Here is a 17,603-nt window from a genome sequence, read left to right as displayed (position 1 = left end):
TGGGACGTGGCCTCAGCATGGCTGGACAAGTGGTGCGTCCGTGCGCGCCCGGGATCCGAACCCAGGCCGCCAGTAGCGGAGCGCGCACTTAACCGCTAAGCCATGGAGCTGGCCCCTCACATACATCATCTTAACAATTTCACGTGAAAGCAGGAAAGTAGGTACATAAATTCCTATAGTACATCTGGTAAAAGACTATAGTAGCAATCTTTTATTGTCCTGCTATACTTATTATTAATTGTTAATATGATTTAAATTGAAATATCATGGTAACAAGAAAAAATGGACTTTTAATTTATTTTTTTAATTTGAAAATTGCTCTTAAATCCTATTTGATTTAATCTTATCAGGTAAAGATTACTGATTTCATAGCTAGATTTTGAAAATGAAATAGTTGTTTGTCAGAGGAGGGAGGAACTTATACCATCCACAATAACAGGATTGTGCACAGAAACTCCCCTAGAAGTGTTATGGAGGAAGATTTGCATAATTCCCACCTGTCTCCTTTAATCTTCCCAACAACCCGATGAGAAACACAAAGCTCTGAAAGTTTTTTCTTAAAAATCCCAAAGCATACATCTAATATGTGATAGGTAGAATTGTCATCCAGGTCTTCATTTTTCTTTTTATTTCCTTTTCGTTCTTAAAAATAGTAACTATGTTAGCCAAAGTGTTTATTTTTTTCTGGATTGAATGTAATGGCGATGTGAATTTAACAATACATATTAAAAGCCTAAAGTAAGCATGCATTTTTACTTAAAAATGCTACTTCTAGGAAGTTACCCTTAGGAAATAATTGGACATTTAGAGTGAGAAATAATATAATCGTCCAACGGAACACTATCCAGTCATTAATTATAAGGAAAAAGGTGTATACTTATTGATATAAAAAATTGTTCTTACCATGTTGCTAAGTGTGAAGATGAAGGAAAAAACACTAAAAGAATGCATACTAAAAAGCTGGGAGTTTTTTGTAAAAATCAAAATTTTGTGTGTCCATGTTTGAAGGAGTGTATCTTACATGTTGCCGAAATTCCAATCCTGAAAAAAAAAAAAAAAAAACCTTTACTACTTGAATAACCATCATCAAATCTCTTATCCCACCTGATTCCTGGAACCCCAGTTTTTTACTCCATTTCCCTGCCTCAATTAGCAAATATTTCAGTAATGCTTAAAAAGTTCACAAATCCATTTCAGTCATTATTTTAGAAAGTCGTTTTGCTTTGTTCTGATGCCCCATCATTCTTTAGTCATTATCTCTTGATTTCCTAAATATTTTCAAACTTGTCTACCTAATTTCAACTCTTCTACATCTATCACCATTCTCCACTCCACCACCTTTACCTACCTAGGCTATGCTAATTGCTGTCTAATGACCACTCTGTCTCTAGTAGAATTATCCCACAGCTACAAGGATTTTCATAAATGTGAAGTTGAACATACCCTCTTCGTTAAACTCTACAGTGGCTTCCTAGTGTTTCTAAAAGAAGTTTTAAATATTTTAACATCAGTTTCCATGTCTCTCATGACCTGGCTTTCATCTGTTTCTTCAATGTTCTATCATACTCTTCTACCTCTCACAACTGAGCTATATTGAATTTGTTTGGGTGTTTTGAAAGCCCTCTCTCTGCCTCTAGAAAGACTGTTAGTTCCTTGTCAGTGCACATCCCATCCCAAGGCACCAGAGAAGCCCAGGAAGAGGAAGTGAGATGCACATCGTGTGGACCTGAGGAAAAGTGTTCTCAGAGTGACGTGTGGGCCAGAAACCAGCAGACATGGCAATTATTGCCATTACAGGTGGGGCCAAGAGGATTTGAAGTTGTTCCATGTGTCTGTGATCAAATTATGTACAGACACGTACTTTATAGACTCTTATACTTTGTAGACTTCAGACTGTACACTTTTTTGTCTTAGCATTGTCATAACATTGGTTCTGTTTTCATACAAGCCTTATTTGTTTTTCTTTTCTACATTTTACACATATTTTCTTAACTCTCTTTTTCTCAACAACTTATCTAAATTTTTTCCTAAGAAAAGATTTCTGTTTTATTTTATAAGATTTAGATCACACGTTTTAATTTCTCAAGTCTTTTTGAAGTAAATAATGCTTGGGAAATCCTAGAATCAAGGTTAAGTTTAGGAAGAACCAACTTGACCCTTAGGAAACTCCTTATTATGTAATATTATGAATAGCAAACACCAGTTCCTTACTTCTGCCTTTTCTGATAATGCTAATTTTACTTTTAAGCAATCAAATGAACTTGTTTTGCTCTACTAGATATCTCGAAAGCAGAAAGCAATATAGCTGGACCAAATGAACTATAGAAGATATCAGACAACATTACACAAATGTTGCACCTTCATTCGTCATTAGAATACTTAAATCTTTTTGGAGCTTTTTCTTTTCTTTTTTGACCTAATAAGACTGTTTTTTAACACTCTGGACCTTGCACATTGCTTGTCTCACATACTATTTGTCTTATTACATTATCTATTCCTTCTCCCATGTGTCACCCTACTTCCTGCTAAGTATTTTTACTGGCTATGACCCATCAATGTTAGCATAGTCCCAGTTATTTATGCATTCCATAATTATTTATTAGGTCTGTGATATGAACTAGACATTGTTATATATTATTTTTCATATTATTTAATAATAATATTTTATTTATTATTGTTATATATTATCATATATATTATTGATAAAATGTATAAAATAAAATACAATGCCCTCTAAAACTTAAGGAGAAGATAGGATAGCAAAACAACATTTTCAATAGATAAGATTCATGGATTGATAGAGTTAATTACTAGGGATAAAGTGGGAAGCCATCTAAATCAACCTGGGAGCAATGGAATTCTTTTAAGAAGAACTAATACTAGAAGGAGCTTTCGATGATAATTTGATATATATTTACTATATAAATATAAAATTTTGTGCTTTATTATCAGAAGTACAAAAAATGCCATTTGTCTGGTCGTAGTGTGAGGGTCAGATATAGTTAAAGATGGAGCAAATGGGGGCTAGCCCGGTGGTGTAGCAGTTAAGTGTGTACACTCTGCTTTGGCGGCCCAGGGTTTGCAGGCTTGGATCCCCGGCGTGCACCTACGCACCGCTTGTCAGGCCATGCTGTGGCAGCGTCCCATATAAAGCAGAGGAAGATGTGCACGGATGTTAGCCCAGGGCCAGTCTTCCCCAGCAAAAAGAGGAGGATTGGCATCAGATATTAGGTCATGGATAATCTTTGTTACCACACACACAAAAAAAAAATCAGGCAAATGAAGTAGAATGAAATATAAACATGATAAAACTATTAAAAGAATTTAGACAGATAGAAGACATAATAGAATTTACAATAAAAAGTTTAGCAAAACTATGAATGGTAGATCAGACGGCTGCAACTGTAGTGAGGAAGACCAATTAGGTAACCACTTCAGTAATCTAGAAGAGAAGTAATCTGGGTCTTACTGCAAGAAGGTATAGAGGAGGTCCGCATTTGAAGGATATTTATGAAGTTGAATTGAAGGCAGTAAGACACTGGGTTTCTGATTAGACACAAGAGAGAGACTGAGATGAGAGAGAGAAAGAGAGAGAGACTGGGACTCACTCCATGGAGAATGAGTCACTCCACAGAGTGTGTTCTCATTCGATGAGTTGGTCATTTCACTAGACATCTTCCCCACAGCGTAGTGAATGTTTATAATTACAGCCTTATATAAACTCTATCTTTATTGTTTTTGGGAAATTATAAATCTATTTTTTTTTGGTCACAAAGTGTTATTATTTCTAGAAATTATCTTGAGGGGCAATTTCACTTACTAAATATTCTATTCAATGAACAAATATTGATTTGATACTACAAAGTGGGGATTATTTTTGGCTATGAGGATACAAAGGTAAATAAGAGAATTGTAGCTCATATCTGCCTTCAGATTTTTTGACAGGCTATAAGCACATAAATAAACACAATAATTACAAATTTGTGTAAGAAGTTTGAATAAAACAGACAGTATATTTTGTAGAGAATAAGTTTCAGGAGTATGTATAGTGGCAGTGGGAGATACTCCATAGGTTGTTCATAAAATATTTTCCAGAAAAGAATATGTTTCAGGTGATACTAGAAAAAGGAGAGGTGTTACATTCATTCTTCAGGAATAGGACGGACTCCTACGCAAAATTTGGTTTGGATGTCAAGACCCATGAGGTCACACATAGACCAAAAGGGTATGAAAGGTTTTACTCCTTACATGATGAGGCTCCCTGAGAGCAGAGCAGTCTTCCCAAACTGATCCAAAAATGGCTTGAGAGAGCAGGTAAGGAGACTTGCTTGGGGTAACAGGAGGGCTATGGCAAGGGTTCCTGTGCACAGAAAGGGGCTCACAGCAGTTTGAAACTCCTGTTAGTGCCAAAGTCAAGTGCATCCTGGCTTTCTTATCACCTTGTCCAGATGTAGAGCAAAACAGGAAGGGGAAGGAGTAAGGCTTAAAAACTGTCAGAAGTCAAACATCCAAAAATTGGGACTCTTTTACAAGAGGGTAACTTTGGATAGATTTGGATGATGGCTGAGGCGAGGGTTGGTTTAATTCTAGGAAGAAGGGAGAGTAAGTACTTAGACCTTGAGGCCTGAGAGAACTAAGCTTGATCAAAGCAGAATGCTAATGTGGACCAAGTGTAGCAAATAACGGTGAGGAAATTTCTAAAAACTTCTATCATTTTCTCCACATTTCTCTGTATTTTTTTCAACCTCTTACCAGGGATGTCATTCAGACTAACATAATCAGAAGGGATACCAGCCTTGGCTCTAGAGTGGGATCCTATAGGCTCCCTGCTGAGCCATGAATTAACCCTGTAGTAGTCAGATCACATAAAAGTCCACAAGGCCTGGGAGAGGAGAGGGGCTCAGATCATCAGGCACGTACTTGGGAAGCTCAGGGCAGCGGCTCTTTCCTAATGCATGCAGAGCATCTCAATCTTTTAAAACTGGTATGGTTATCAGCTGAATGGTCAGCTTACTTTCCATATTTTCAACAAACAAGTAAAGGGGATGAAAACTGACACAATCAAAAGTTAGAATGAAGATATAAACGGTTCAAATAATAACATTTTTAAATTTTCAATATAAATATGAATTATTAAAAGATTTTTAATATATGACTTGCATTCTCTCAGTTTTAAAAACATATATATCATACAGGGATATGATTAGCCCATATAGAAACTTCTGTAAATTTTAAAAGATTTCTCTTCCTCTGGGTGCAAATATCCCTATTTCTATTCTCCTGATTTGGTGAGGACCACAAGCTGAATTTTAGCTCCCATGTGCCAGTCCGTGAGGGCCCTTGTGCAGTGTACAACTTGAAACAGTGTATAGATTGGCCTTATCGTTATAATTCTTGAAAAATGATAATCTAAATGTTATAAATATTTCAAAATTAGGGAAGAATAGAGTAGTTGTGTTGCAAGTAATAGCAATGAGTTATAATATATATTTTATTATAATATATATAATTATATAAATATATAGATGTTATATAAATTATATAAATATATAATAAGATATATATTTATTATATTATAGTATATTATACATATGCATTATTATATATATATTTTTTCTAACTTTAATGCATTTCAAAGGAGAATATTTGAATATTTCAGATAATTAACATCCAATTGTGCAGTCTTCCGTTAGGGGAACACGAAACAGTAGTCACTGGTCTTCTGATTTGCTGGAAGGAATTGGTGAGAAAAATAACTTCTTTCATTTCTTATTCTTCTCATTTTTAGGTTGAGAGTGAAATTATTTCCAACTCAAGAAAGGAAGGACTCTTTTGGATATTTGCTTTAAAATAGCACTAGAAAATCCTTCATTGCATTTTTTCATAGTTGATGGACGAAGCAATGACATACATATATGTATGAGCAAAATCACCAGCTGAAGTGAGCTTTCTTTTCCCTGTGGGAATATGACAGAAAATAACTTGGAATTTCATTTTCTTTGTTACTTTTGGTTTTTTATGAAAATACTAATTATCCTCAATAGGAGCTCTGGTAATATATCATTTAACTTTTCTTTGTTGAAGTAACCCAAATGCTGTCAGACTATTCAAAATAGTTCTGTTAGTTTTTAAAAGGCAGTCTTTTTGTCGAATGTGGGTGGTGAGGTTGATGAAATTACCTGGCAAAATTCATTGGTAAATAAGAATTCAGTTTGCATTATTACAGCATTTTTCATTTTACAGTTGTGATTAAAAGTCTTAGCTTTTTCCTCCACATTTTATGTTGTTTTGGGAATATATCAGTAAAGCTACAAAGATATTCTTTTTTCCCATTGAAAGAGTATTTGATATAAACACGTCTTAAGCCAAAGGGAAAATTGATTTTTACGGTTGAGTTTTCACAGTGACTCACAAAGATAGACTTTTTACTACAAGTGTATAGCATATTTCAATTGAGGTATCCTTCTTATCTAGGAATTGGTTTTCTATTTTCCACAGGACTTTTTGTGAATCCTCTGTCTATTTTTAATAAGAATGTTTATGACCAAAGAAATATATAGATTAAATCAAGCACTATAAGCCATTTGAAAGATCAAAGTAAATGCCTTTTAGTAAAATTCTGTGCCCAGACTGTGTTGATAACTGAAGAGTTTTAGTTAAATAAAAAACACTGACTTATCTTCAAAGTCCGCATTCATAAATCTGCTTTGCCTAAGATTTTGAAAAGCTTCTGGGAAGAATATTGTAGATATTCTATGCTGAAAATATTTCATCTTACTATTTAACAAAACAACCTAATTCGCCAAATTTCCTTTTAACAGAATAGAAAACATATTTTTTCTTTTTAATGCAGTGTTATTCTACATTTATTTAAGGAGAATTTGAATCAAAAGGAACTGATTCAGCATAACTGCTTATTTCAAAGTACTTCTAATATTGAAATTTTTAATTGAGAAGTAAAAGATTGAAGATTGATATATTTTATTGTATCAGAATGTTACAAAAGCTGAAACTACACCTTTAAAAATATATAATCATTATAAAGATTTTTCAAAATCAATTTCTTGGTAAGATAGTTGCTGAATGAAATTTTACATGCTGCAATCTTAAACAGCTGTATACAAATGCTATTTATCTAAAATTATAAAAATATAACTGTATCAATGTACCAAATATAAACTCCAAAATGAAAATAGTTGTATTAATATTCTACAGTGGTATACATTTATAGAATAATAAAAAAAATTAAAAACAGTGAAAATAAGGGGGAAATAATCATAATATTTGGTGATTCTTTAAAATACTAATTGAAAATATTTTATAAGGAGATTACACATTTAATAAATGTATTACCAAATATTTCTGTTTAAACACCATATATGATATTAGTTTCAAAAAAATTAAATATTAAAGTTGCTTCAAATTAAATTTAAGAGAAATTTCACAAATTTTATTTGAAAATATATGATTTTATTTAAAGCCTTTTATATTAAAATTACAAAATAAAATTTTTTAATTATTTTTACTTTTTCACTGAAAAATATAATTGATTCTCAAAAGAGAGATGAAATGAACTTCATTGAAACAAAATGTTATAAAGAGAATGCATTTATTTTGTTGAAGGAGTTTCTCCTTCACTCAGTCATTCTTGTTTTAATTATCTATTATTAAATCGACTTTGTTAAACATGAATTTGAAATTCAGAAGGGAATATATACAGGAGACTGTAAAACCATAGAACCAGAAAGAGAATGGACGTTATAAAAGAAAGAGATTGGATATTTAGGTCAAAGGGCGCCTAAATATATTTTAGTTAAAAAAAAAATCATAATCACAATCTCATCCACCTTGTAAACCATCTCATCATCCCAATCTGCATTTGGTATGTCAGTTAACTAGGGCTTGGGTAGCCAACTTACTTTAGCTCAAACAACCATGTTGATGATTCTTTCTTGTGGCAGATGGCAGATGCTATCCTTGTCCCATATATAACTCACACATCTCTCAGTGGCAACTTCCAAATGCCTGAAGGATCTTGTTTGTGGAACCATTACAAACTGAAGTGTCAGCCTGGAGTGCCAAGGAATGAACACCATCAGCAGCCCTCAGACAATGATTTCTCATATTTCATGTAAACATACTCTGGGTATATTTCCCATCAGATAGAATAAGGTGTTTGAGATATGTTCTTTTGCAAAGTTTTCACAGTTTTTTTGTGGGATTAAGGTCCTTGTTCTTAATCACTACACATGAAAGCCTAAGCTGACTATGCCTGGTAGCCATAAGTAAGACATAAATACAGCATGTTATTTCCCTATATACTATGTTGACTTTTAATTTAGAATAATTTATCAGGTTCACAAACCCATTAGTTTTAAATTTATTCATTTTAACTCAGCAGGCCCTCCCAGCACTAATAGGAGCTCAGTGTTGTGCCAGTTCCAGTGATGGGTCTCAAGACCTTCTTAGACACTCTTCGTGCTTCACAGTGTTTCAAAATGATTACATTTCCATTGAACATTCCAGAAGATAGACCAAATTCTGGGCTATAAAACTCACCTTAACAAATTTAAAAGAATAGACATCATACAAAGCATGCTTTCAGTCCACTATGGAATTAAACTAGAAATCAGTGATGAAACATAGATAGAAAATTCCCAAATATTTGGTAATTAAATGATACACTTCTCAATAACACATGTATCAGAGAAGAAATCTCAAGAGAAATTTAAAAAATACTTTGAACTAAATGGAAATGAAAATATAACCTACAAAATTTGAGGGGTACAGCAAAAGCAATGCTTAGAAGAAAATTATAGCACTAAATGTGTATATTAGAAAAAAAGAAAGATCTAAAATCAATCATCTCACCACCCACCCTAGGAAATTAGAAAAAGGAGAGCAAATTAAATTCAAAGTAAGAAGAAGAAAAGAAGTAATAAAAATCAGAGCAGATGTCAATGAAATTTTACAATAGGAAAACAACAGAGAAAATCAAAGAAACCAAAAGTTTATTTAAACAAGTTGTTTTAAAACAAGATTTAAAAGCTCCCTCTTCAAGCAGACAGCCAGGCTAACCAAGAAAAAAAGAGAGAAGACACAAATTACTAGTATAAGAAATGAAAGAGGACATTAATTACCAATCCCATGGATATTAAAAGGAAAATAAAGGAATATCATGAACAACTCTATGCCCAAAAATTTGATAACTTACATGGAATGGACCAATTTCTTGAAAGCCACAGTCTACCAAAACTAATTAAACATGGAGAAATAGATAACGTGTGTGTGTGTATGTATGTGTTGTTTGCATATATAGTTAGATATTTAAGCTATAGTTAATTACCTTAAAAAATAGAAAGCACCAGGTCCAGATGGTTTCACTGGTAAATTCTACCAAACATTTTGGAAAACATCATTCCAACTTTCTGAAATTTCTTTGAGAAAATGCAAGCAAAGGGAATACTTCCTAATTCATTCTATGAGGCCATAATTACCCTAATACCAAAACCAGACAAACACATTAAAAGAAAGGAAAATTACAGACCAATATCTCTCATGAACATGGATTCAAAAATCCTTAAAAAAAAAAATTAGCAAACCAAATCTAAGTGCATATAAAACAATTATACACCATGGTCAACTTGGATTTATTGCAAGAATGCAAGATTGGCTCTACATTCAAACATCAATTAGTGTAATCTATAATATCAATAGGCTAAAGAAGAAAAATTATATGATCTTATAGATAGATGCAGGAGAAGCATTTGACCAAATCCAACACTCATATATGATAAAAACTGTCAGAAAACTAGGAATAGACAGTATCTTCCTCAATGTATTAAAGAACATCTATAAAAAAACGTACAATTAACATCATGCTTAGTGAGGGGAAACTAATCGCTTCTCGGCCCTTTGGCTAAGATCAAGTGTAGCATCTGTTCTTATCAGTAAGGGGGAAATAGAAGCTTCCTGCTAAAGCCAGGAACAAGCCAAAGAGGTCCCCTCTCATCACTCCTATTCAACATCATACTGGCAGTCCTAGCTAATGTAAAATAAGAAAAGGAAATAAAAAGTATACAGATGTGAAAGGAAAGCTATCTTTGTTCACAGATGACATAATTATAAATGTAGAAAATGACAAAGAATCGACAAAAATGTCCCAGAACTAATTAGTGATTATAGCAAGGCTGCAGGATATGAGGTTAATATATAAAAGTCAATTGCTTTCCTATAAACCCCTTATCCCTGGGGTTATGTTCCAAGACTCCTCAGTGGATGCCTAAAACCATGGATAGTACCAAACCCAATATATGTTATGTTTTTCCCTTTACATACATATGAATATGAACTAGTATGAATTTTTTTTCCTTCTTCACATTTTCATGGATAGAAGACTCGTTCTTACCATAGATCTTAGTAACCTCAGCATATAATTTTTTTCTTTCTTTATTAAGTGGAGAACCTTCACCTTTTCACTTAAAGGAAGCACGTCACAAATTCTCTTTGGCATATCCAAATTACCAGCATCAGTACTCTTGCACTTTGTGGTCATTATTAAGCAAAGTAAGAGTTACTTGAATGCATGCACTGCAGTATGACAGTTGATCTGATAACTGAAATAGCTACTAAATGACTAATCGGCAGGCAGCATATACAGCATAGACAAGCTGATGAAGTAATGATTCGCGTCCTGGGTGGGACAGAACAGGATGGTGCGAGATTTCATTACACTACTCAGAATGGCATGCAATGTAAAACTTATGAATAGTTTATTTCTGGAATTTTCTATTTAATATTTTCAGACTGTGGTTGACCACAAGTAATTAGCTCCATGGATAAGGGGAGACTACTGTAAAAGCAATGAACAATTGGAATTTGAAATTAAAATACAATGCACTGAAAAAAAGTGAAATACATTTCCAAAAGTGAAATACGCGGATATAAATCTAACAAACTATGTACAACATGTATATGAGGAAAACTATAAAACTCTGTAAAAGAAATCAAAGAACATCTAAATAAATGGAGAAATATTCCAAATTCATGATAAGAAGACTTGATATTGTTAAGGTATCATTTCTTCCCACTATTATCTATAGATTCAATGCAATCCCCAACAAAATCCCAATAAGTTATTTTGTGATATTGACAAACTGATTCTAAAGTTTTTAGGGAAAGGAAAAAGAGCCAGAATAGCCAACACAATGTTGAAGAAGAAGACGAGTTGGAGGACTGACATGACAGACTTCAAGTCTTACTAGAAAGCAACAGTAGTCAAGACAGTGTGATATTGGTGAAAGAATAGTAAAATAGATCTATGGAACAGAATAGATATTCTAGAAATAGACTCACACAAATATAGTCAACTGATCTTTAACAAAGGAGAAAAGACCATCAATTGGATAAATTTTAACAAATGGTGCTAGAACAATTGAATATCTACATGCAAAAAAAAAAAGAATCTAGAGACTGACTTTATACTTTTTACAAAAATTAACTCAAACATTAACTCATTCAACCAAAAGCACGACCCAGAAAAGAACAAATTGATAAGTTAGATTCCATCAAAATAAATAGCCTCTGCTCTGTGAAAACACTATTAAGAGAATGAAAAGAGAAGCCACAGATTGGGAGGAAATATTTGAAAAGCATATACAGAATAAAAGACTTGTATCCTATATATACACATATTCTTATAACTTATATATATACTGTATATATATACATACTTAAAACTCAACAGTAAGACAACAACTCAATTGAAAAGTGGTCAACAATCTGAACAGACACCTAATCAAAGTAGGTATACCAATGGCAAATAAGCATATGAAAAGATGTTCAGGGCTGGCCAGGTGGCGCAAGTGGTTAAGTGCGCGCTCTGCTGTGGTGGCCCGGGGTTCGCTGGTTCGGATCCCCAACGCGCACTGACGCACCGCTTGTCCAGCCATGCTGTGGCTGTGTCCCATATAAAGTAGAGAAAGATGGGCATGGATGTTAGCCCAGGGCCAGTCTTCCTCAGCAAAAAGAGGAGGACTGGCAGATGTTAGCTCAGGGTTGATCTTCCTCAAAAAAAAAAAAAAAAAAAGATGTTCAACTTTAGGGGCCAGCCCAGTGGCTTAGTGGTTAACTTCACAAGCTCCACTTCAGTGGCCCAGGGTTTGCAGGTTCAGATCCCGGACACGGACTGATGCACCACTTATCCAGCCATGCTGTGGTGGCGTCCCATATAAAGTAGAGGAAGATGGGCACGGATGTTAGCCCAGGTCCAATCTTCCTCAGAATAAAAGAAGAGGATTGGCAACAGATGTTAGCTCAGGGCTAATCTTTCTCACACACAAAAAAAATGATGTTCAACATTATATGTCATTAGGCAACTGCAAATTAAAATAATAATGAGATACCACGGCACATCTGTCTGAATGGGGATTCTAATATGGCTAAAATCAAACACACTGACAATACCAAATTCTGGTGAGGATGTGGACCATCAGGAACTCTCATTCATTGTTGGTGGGATGCAAAATGGCACAGGTATTTTGGAAGACACTTAGTTTCTTACAAAGCTAAATATAGTTTGGGTATATGATTCAGCAATACACTCTCCTAGGTATTTGCCCAAATGAGTTGAAAACTTAAATCAACCCAAAAATTTGCACACAAGTGTTTATAAGCAGTTTTTATTATAATTGCCAAAATCTGGAAGTATCCAAGGTATTCTTTCATTAGGTGAATGGATAAACAAACTGTGTTATATCCATACAATGGAATATTATTCGGCGATAAAAAGAAGTGAGCTATCCAGTAATGAAAAGACGTGTGGGAACCTTAAATGCATACTGCTAAGTGAAACAAGCCAGTTTGATAATCTGTATGGTTCTAACTTTATGACATTCTGGAAAAGACCCAACTATAGAAAAAGTAAAAAGATCAGTGGTTTCCAGGGGGTGGAGATGAGGGAAAGGGGATGAACAGGTGGAGCACAAGGGATTTTTAAGGTAGTGAAACTATTCTGTGCGATACTATAATGGTGGACACGTGACATTATGCATAGGACTGTACGTGCAACAGCAAAAAGTGAACCCTATTGTGAACCATGAAATATAGTTAATAAAGATGTTTCAGTATTGGTTCGTCAATTGTAACAAATGTACCAAACCAATGCAAGATGTTAATAGTAGGGAAAACTGAAGACAGGGAAGGAGGGAGTATTTGGTAACTCTTTGTAATTTCTGTTTAATTTTTATATAAACTTAAATGTATTCTAAGAGAAGTCTATTAATTAAAAATAAAAATCACCAACACTTCCCCCCACTCCAAAAGAAAGGGTGACATTTCCAAGCCATTTGTTTATGGTTAACTTTTGAAAATACATGTCTGCTGGATCAATGAACTGTATTTAAAGTTAACTTATGCAACAGCTAGAGAGAAAATACATTATATTTTAAAAATTGTGTGACAGTGAATTGTGTAAAGAGTAAAAAATATGGACCTTATGAAGCCTTCTCTGATCACCCTATTTAAAATTATATCTCACCAAACCTGGAACTCTCTGTTGACCCTTTCAGACTGTATTTTTGTCCACAGCACAAACTACCATTTTACCTACTATATATTTTACCACCTGTATTCCCTCACTAGAATGTAATTTCTTCAGGGCAAATATTTTTGACTGCTTTGTTAACTGCAGTATCTCCAGCGCCATGTACAGTACCTAGAGCATGGTCAATGCATTGTATGTGATTGGATACGTGAATTAATGGGAGAAGATTAAAATGGATATGTGAAATAAGAGAAAAAATATATATTGGTCTCTGCTCCCAGTTCCCAGCACAGAGCTCCTAACACCCGTGTAATTTCCCAAGTGATGAGTGCTAGGAACATCTTTTTTCTAGTATTCAGTCTGTGACCCTGGTTCCTGACACAGAGCTTCTAAATACCTTGGAGTTTCCCGTGTGATAGGGGTGTCTTTTGTTCTAATGAGATGACTCTTGGTGGGCTCCTGGATGGGGGCTGTTCAGTAGAAAGATCAAGCCATGAGTTGAAGCTTAAAACATTCAGTCCCATCCTCCATCCTACAGGAAGGGGAGAGGGGCTAGAAGTGGAGTTAATGATCAATCATGCCTACACGATGAAGCCTACATAAAAATCCCCTTCTTGTTGGTAAACACATCCACGTGCCAGGAGGGCGGCACATTCTAACTCCATGGGGTCAGAAGCTCCTGCGCTTGGTACCCTTCCAGACCTTGCTTGTGTATCTCTTTATTTGGCTGTTCATTTATATCTTTTATCATATCTTTTTATTATATAATAAAGTTGTAAACATAAGTGTTTCCCTGAGTTCTGTGAGCTGTACTAGCAAATGATGGAACCCAAACAGGGGATTGTGGGAACTTCTGATTTAGAACTGGTTGATCAGAAGCACAGTTGACGCTTAGACTTGTGACTGGCTTCTGAGGTGTGGGCGTCGGTCTTGTCGGACTGAGCCCTTAACCTGTGGGGTCTACACTGACTCCAGTTAGCGGCAGAATTGAATTGAATTGTAGGACACCCAGCTGGTGTAGCAGAGAATGGCTTGGTGTGAGGAGAAAAAACACCCATCTGGTGTCAGAGTGTTGTGAGTGTGGTAGTAGAGTGTGAGTACAGGGGAAATGGAGTTTTTTTGAAACAGGATAATAGTTACAAATTTAAGACTGTTCACAGAGGAGGTTGGATTAGAACTGGTTTTTAAATGATTTCTAAGACTTGGAGAGAAGCAGAAGAGAAGGACAAGAGAGACCACATTTGGTGGTAACACTACGATTAAAGTTACAGGGATAAACATCAGGCCATCTAGGACTGAAAGAAATTTGGACCAGGTGGACTAGAGAATGGGAGTAAATAGATATAGTATTACAAAAACAATCCTTGTCAGCTATAAGGGGTACAGTTCCCAGGTTTCATGATAAGAAACGTGTATACTCTGGGTTAAAAGTCAGACCCTATTCCCAGATCCTAAAGCATTGCAAAGTCTCCCACAACTGTTTGCTCACAAAATCAACAAGGTATTTGGGTAATTAGAGCCTAATTTGTGTTGAAAAGAGCCCCTCCCCCATGTGTTCTACACATAACCAAATAAAGCAGTTTTTTCAGTAAGATTTAAATGTGAGGAAAAAGAGAACAAAATGCATACACAACAATACAACTAGAAAATTGTGCATTCATTTATTTCTTCATCAGATACATTTTTGAACACATAAATATGGACTAGAAAATGTAGATAACATAAGGAATTGGATGTTCGTTTGTAAACACAATTAAATTATCTTTTTGTGTGCATATCACACAGACATCAGGTCTTAAGAGTGAAGGAGCGAAGCAACATATTAAAAACATGTCCAAAATAAGATAAAAGAGTGAGAGAAATAACACATAATTATAGAAGATCATAGGAGTGAAAAACTGAATAATGTGTCTCAAGTGGCCGGTATATTTCATCATCAGCAGATTCTAAGCCAGCACTGAAAGACAGAAGAAAGCAAGGTCCAGAAAGGTAGGAAGGCGTTCCTGAGAGCGTTAGATTTGCAACCTAATTGGAAATCGATTTGGTGCTCCCACAACTCTTCCCACTTATATCTGATCTATACACTTGACTTTACAGCATAGCTGCTTAGCACACGTCTCTATTTTTCAACAAGTCAAGATTGCCTTATTCAACTTAGAATCGTCATTTCTTAACACTGTGGTTTTTAAATTTCCTAATTTGAGTTTAATGAATGCATGCATTTAGGGAACTCCTAAAACATTTTAAATAATGAAAATCTCACTAGGATGATGCATTTTGGAGTTAAAATGGCATGTGGTGAATTCCAAAGCCATTTACAGATAGCTTGTGAGATAGTCACTGTTTTAAGTTACTCTAACTTGCTCTAACACTGTTTCACATTGAGCAAAATTATATTTTGTTTTATTTCAGAAGAGCCAAGAAAGGCATTATAAAGGAGCAGGGTAGAAACACTTATTGAAGATTTATAATACGTATTAAAATTTTGGCAAGAAATTCCTGAGGTGGTTTTTATTCTCCTCTCATTAGATTTAAGAAAACAGTGGCCCACGGTGTCTCAGTTAGTTGCCCAAGGTCACACAGTAAGTAAATGGCAAACAATATCTGCATTTCTCCAAAGATTCTTCTTTTCATATATCACATTAACTAGCACAAAACAGCAGAGGGGCAGAAATGACTTTTTCTAAGCCATGGGAATATTTTGTGTCACTCTCTATGAAAAATTTTCGGCCATGTATTTCCAATCCAGAGTCATAAGGAATAAAGATAAGCCTCTAAAATAGCACTGAATAGCAGAAGAACATGAAATTTCTTGTGCACGATTCTCAACTCCATCAATCAAGAGTTGTGTAACCTTATATAGGTCACATTAACCTCTCTAAGCCACCAAACTCTCATTTGTAAAATGAAGAATAAAAAATCACATTCATACTGGTGTTATGAAGATTAACTAAAACAGTATTTTAACAGCCTCTTAGCACCCAGCACATAGAAATATTCCCTGGGCATGACAGATGCTCTTTTTCTCTTTTCACTTACTCCACTAACCCCTGAGCACATATTCAATCATTGAACAAAAGTTCATATAGTATTTGTTATGTGCCAGACACCATATCTAGATACTTGATACACTATGATCTACAAAAATACAGAATCTTAGCCCTGATCCTTTAGAAAACAGAGCATGAAGCAAATAAAAATGCTGATGATTTATCTAGGAGGTGAGAAACTAGAGTATCATGGTGAGAAACAATAAAAAGTGAGGCAAAGAGAGATGCTAACACATGTGAATCGATGCATTCCTTTGCTGGCTACTATTTAACAAGAACCCAGAACTGACTCACTTCTGCAGGTGGCTCAGCAGGTGTGCTGCTTGGCCCACTGGAACAACGTCTCTGGACAAGGTACAAGGTGAACTCATGATTCAGAACAGTCAACCAGAGAACAGTAAGAGAGGAGTTATGTGCCAATCTCTTTCCTATCTCCTGTTTCTCATTGGACAAAGTTTACCACGCAGGGAAATACCTCATACTCATTTCTAGAGTGCAATACCTAGTGACTTGGGCATTCCCTCCAGGATCCCAGATCCGCCTGCTTGCGGTATGGTGTTATACCCAAGTGTCTCAGGTGAGTGAGAAGTTAGAAATTCCATGATTTCACTGGATGACCAGCTCTGCAGAAATGGCCAGGGGAAAAGTCTTAGGACTCCCATGGCAAGTGAATTTTGGCCCTCAGAAATTGTAGCATCTTACAGGAGGTGGGAATAAACTACTGAAGTGTTCCATCATAGGCACCAAGAGAGAAACACGCTTAGGAAAAGAGAAAATAGTAAAATATGTCCATTGCTGCCAAGAAAGTTATAGCCAGAGAAGCTTCAATGGATTGAATAATGTGGACAACCTAGTTAATTTTTGAAAGAGCATATTCTTTGGGGGGGTCTGAAAGACAGATTAGAGTGAAAAGGAAGCATAAGAGGTGTCTCTCTATCCAACATTCAATGCCAGACAAGAAATGCAATAAACTATGTGAGATACCAAAGAACTAGAGGACTGAGATCAGA

General features: G+C 35.1%; 1 pseudogene; it reads left to right on the top strand.

Moving 5' to 3' along the window:
- The first annotated feature begins 9,899 nt into the window (after nucleotides 1–9,899).
- Nucleotides 9,900–10,020, top strand: LOC131393053 (U2 spliceosomal RNA; annotated as a pseudogene).
- The last annotated feature ends 7,583 nt before the right edge of the window (nucleotides 10,021–17,603 follow it).

This window comes from Diceros bicornis, chromosome 27 (genome assembly GCF_020826845.1).
Source record: "Diceros bicornis minor isolate mBicDic1 chromosome 27, mDicBic1.mat.cur, whole genome shotgun sequence".
NCBI classification, from domain to species: Eukaryota; Metazoa; Chordata; class Mammalia; order Perissodactyla; family Rhinocerotidae; genus Diceros; species Diceros bicornis.
Note: the sequence above shows the minus strand (reverse complement) of the source record. Positions and strands in the feature narration are given on the sequence as shown.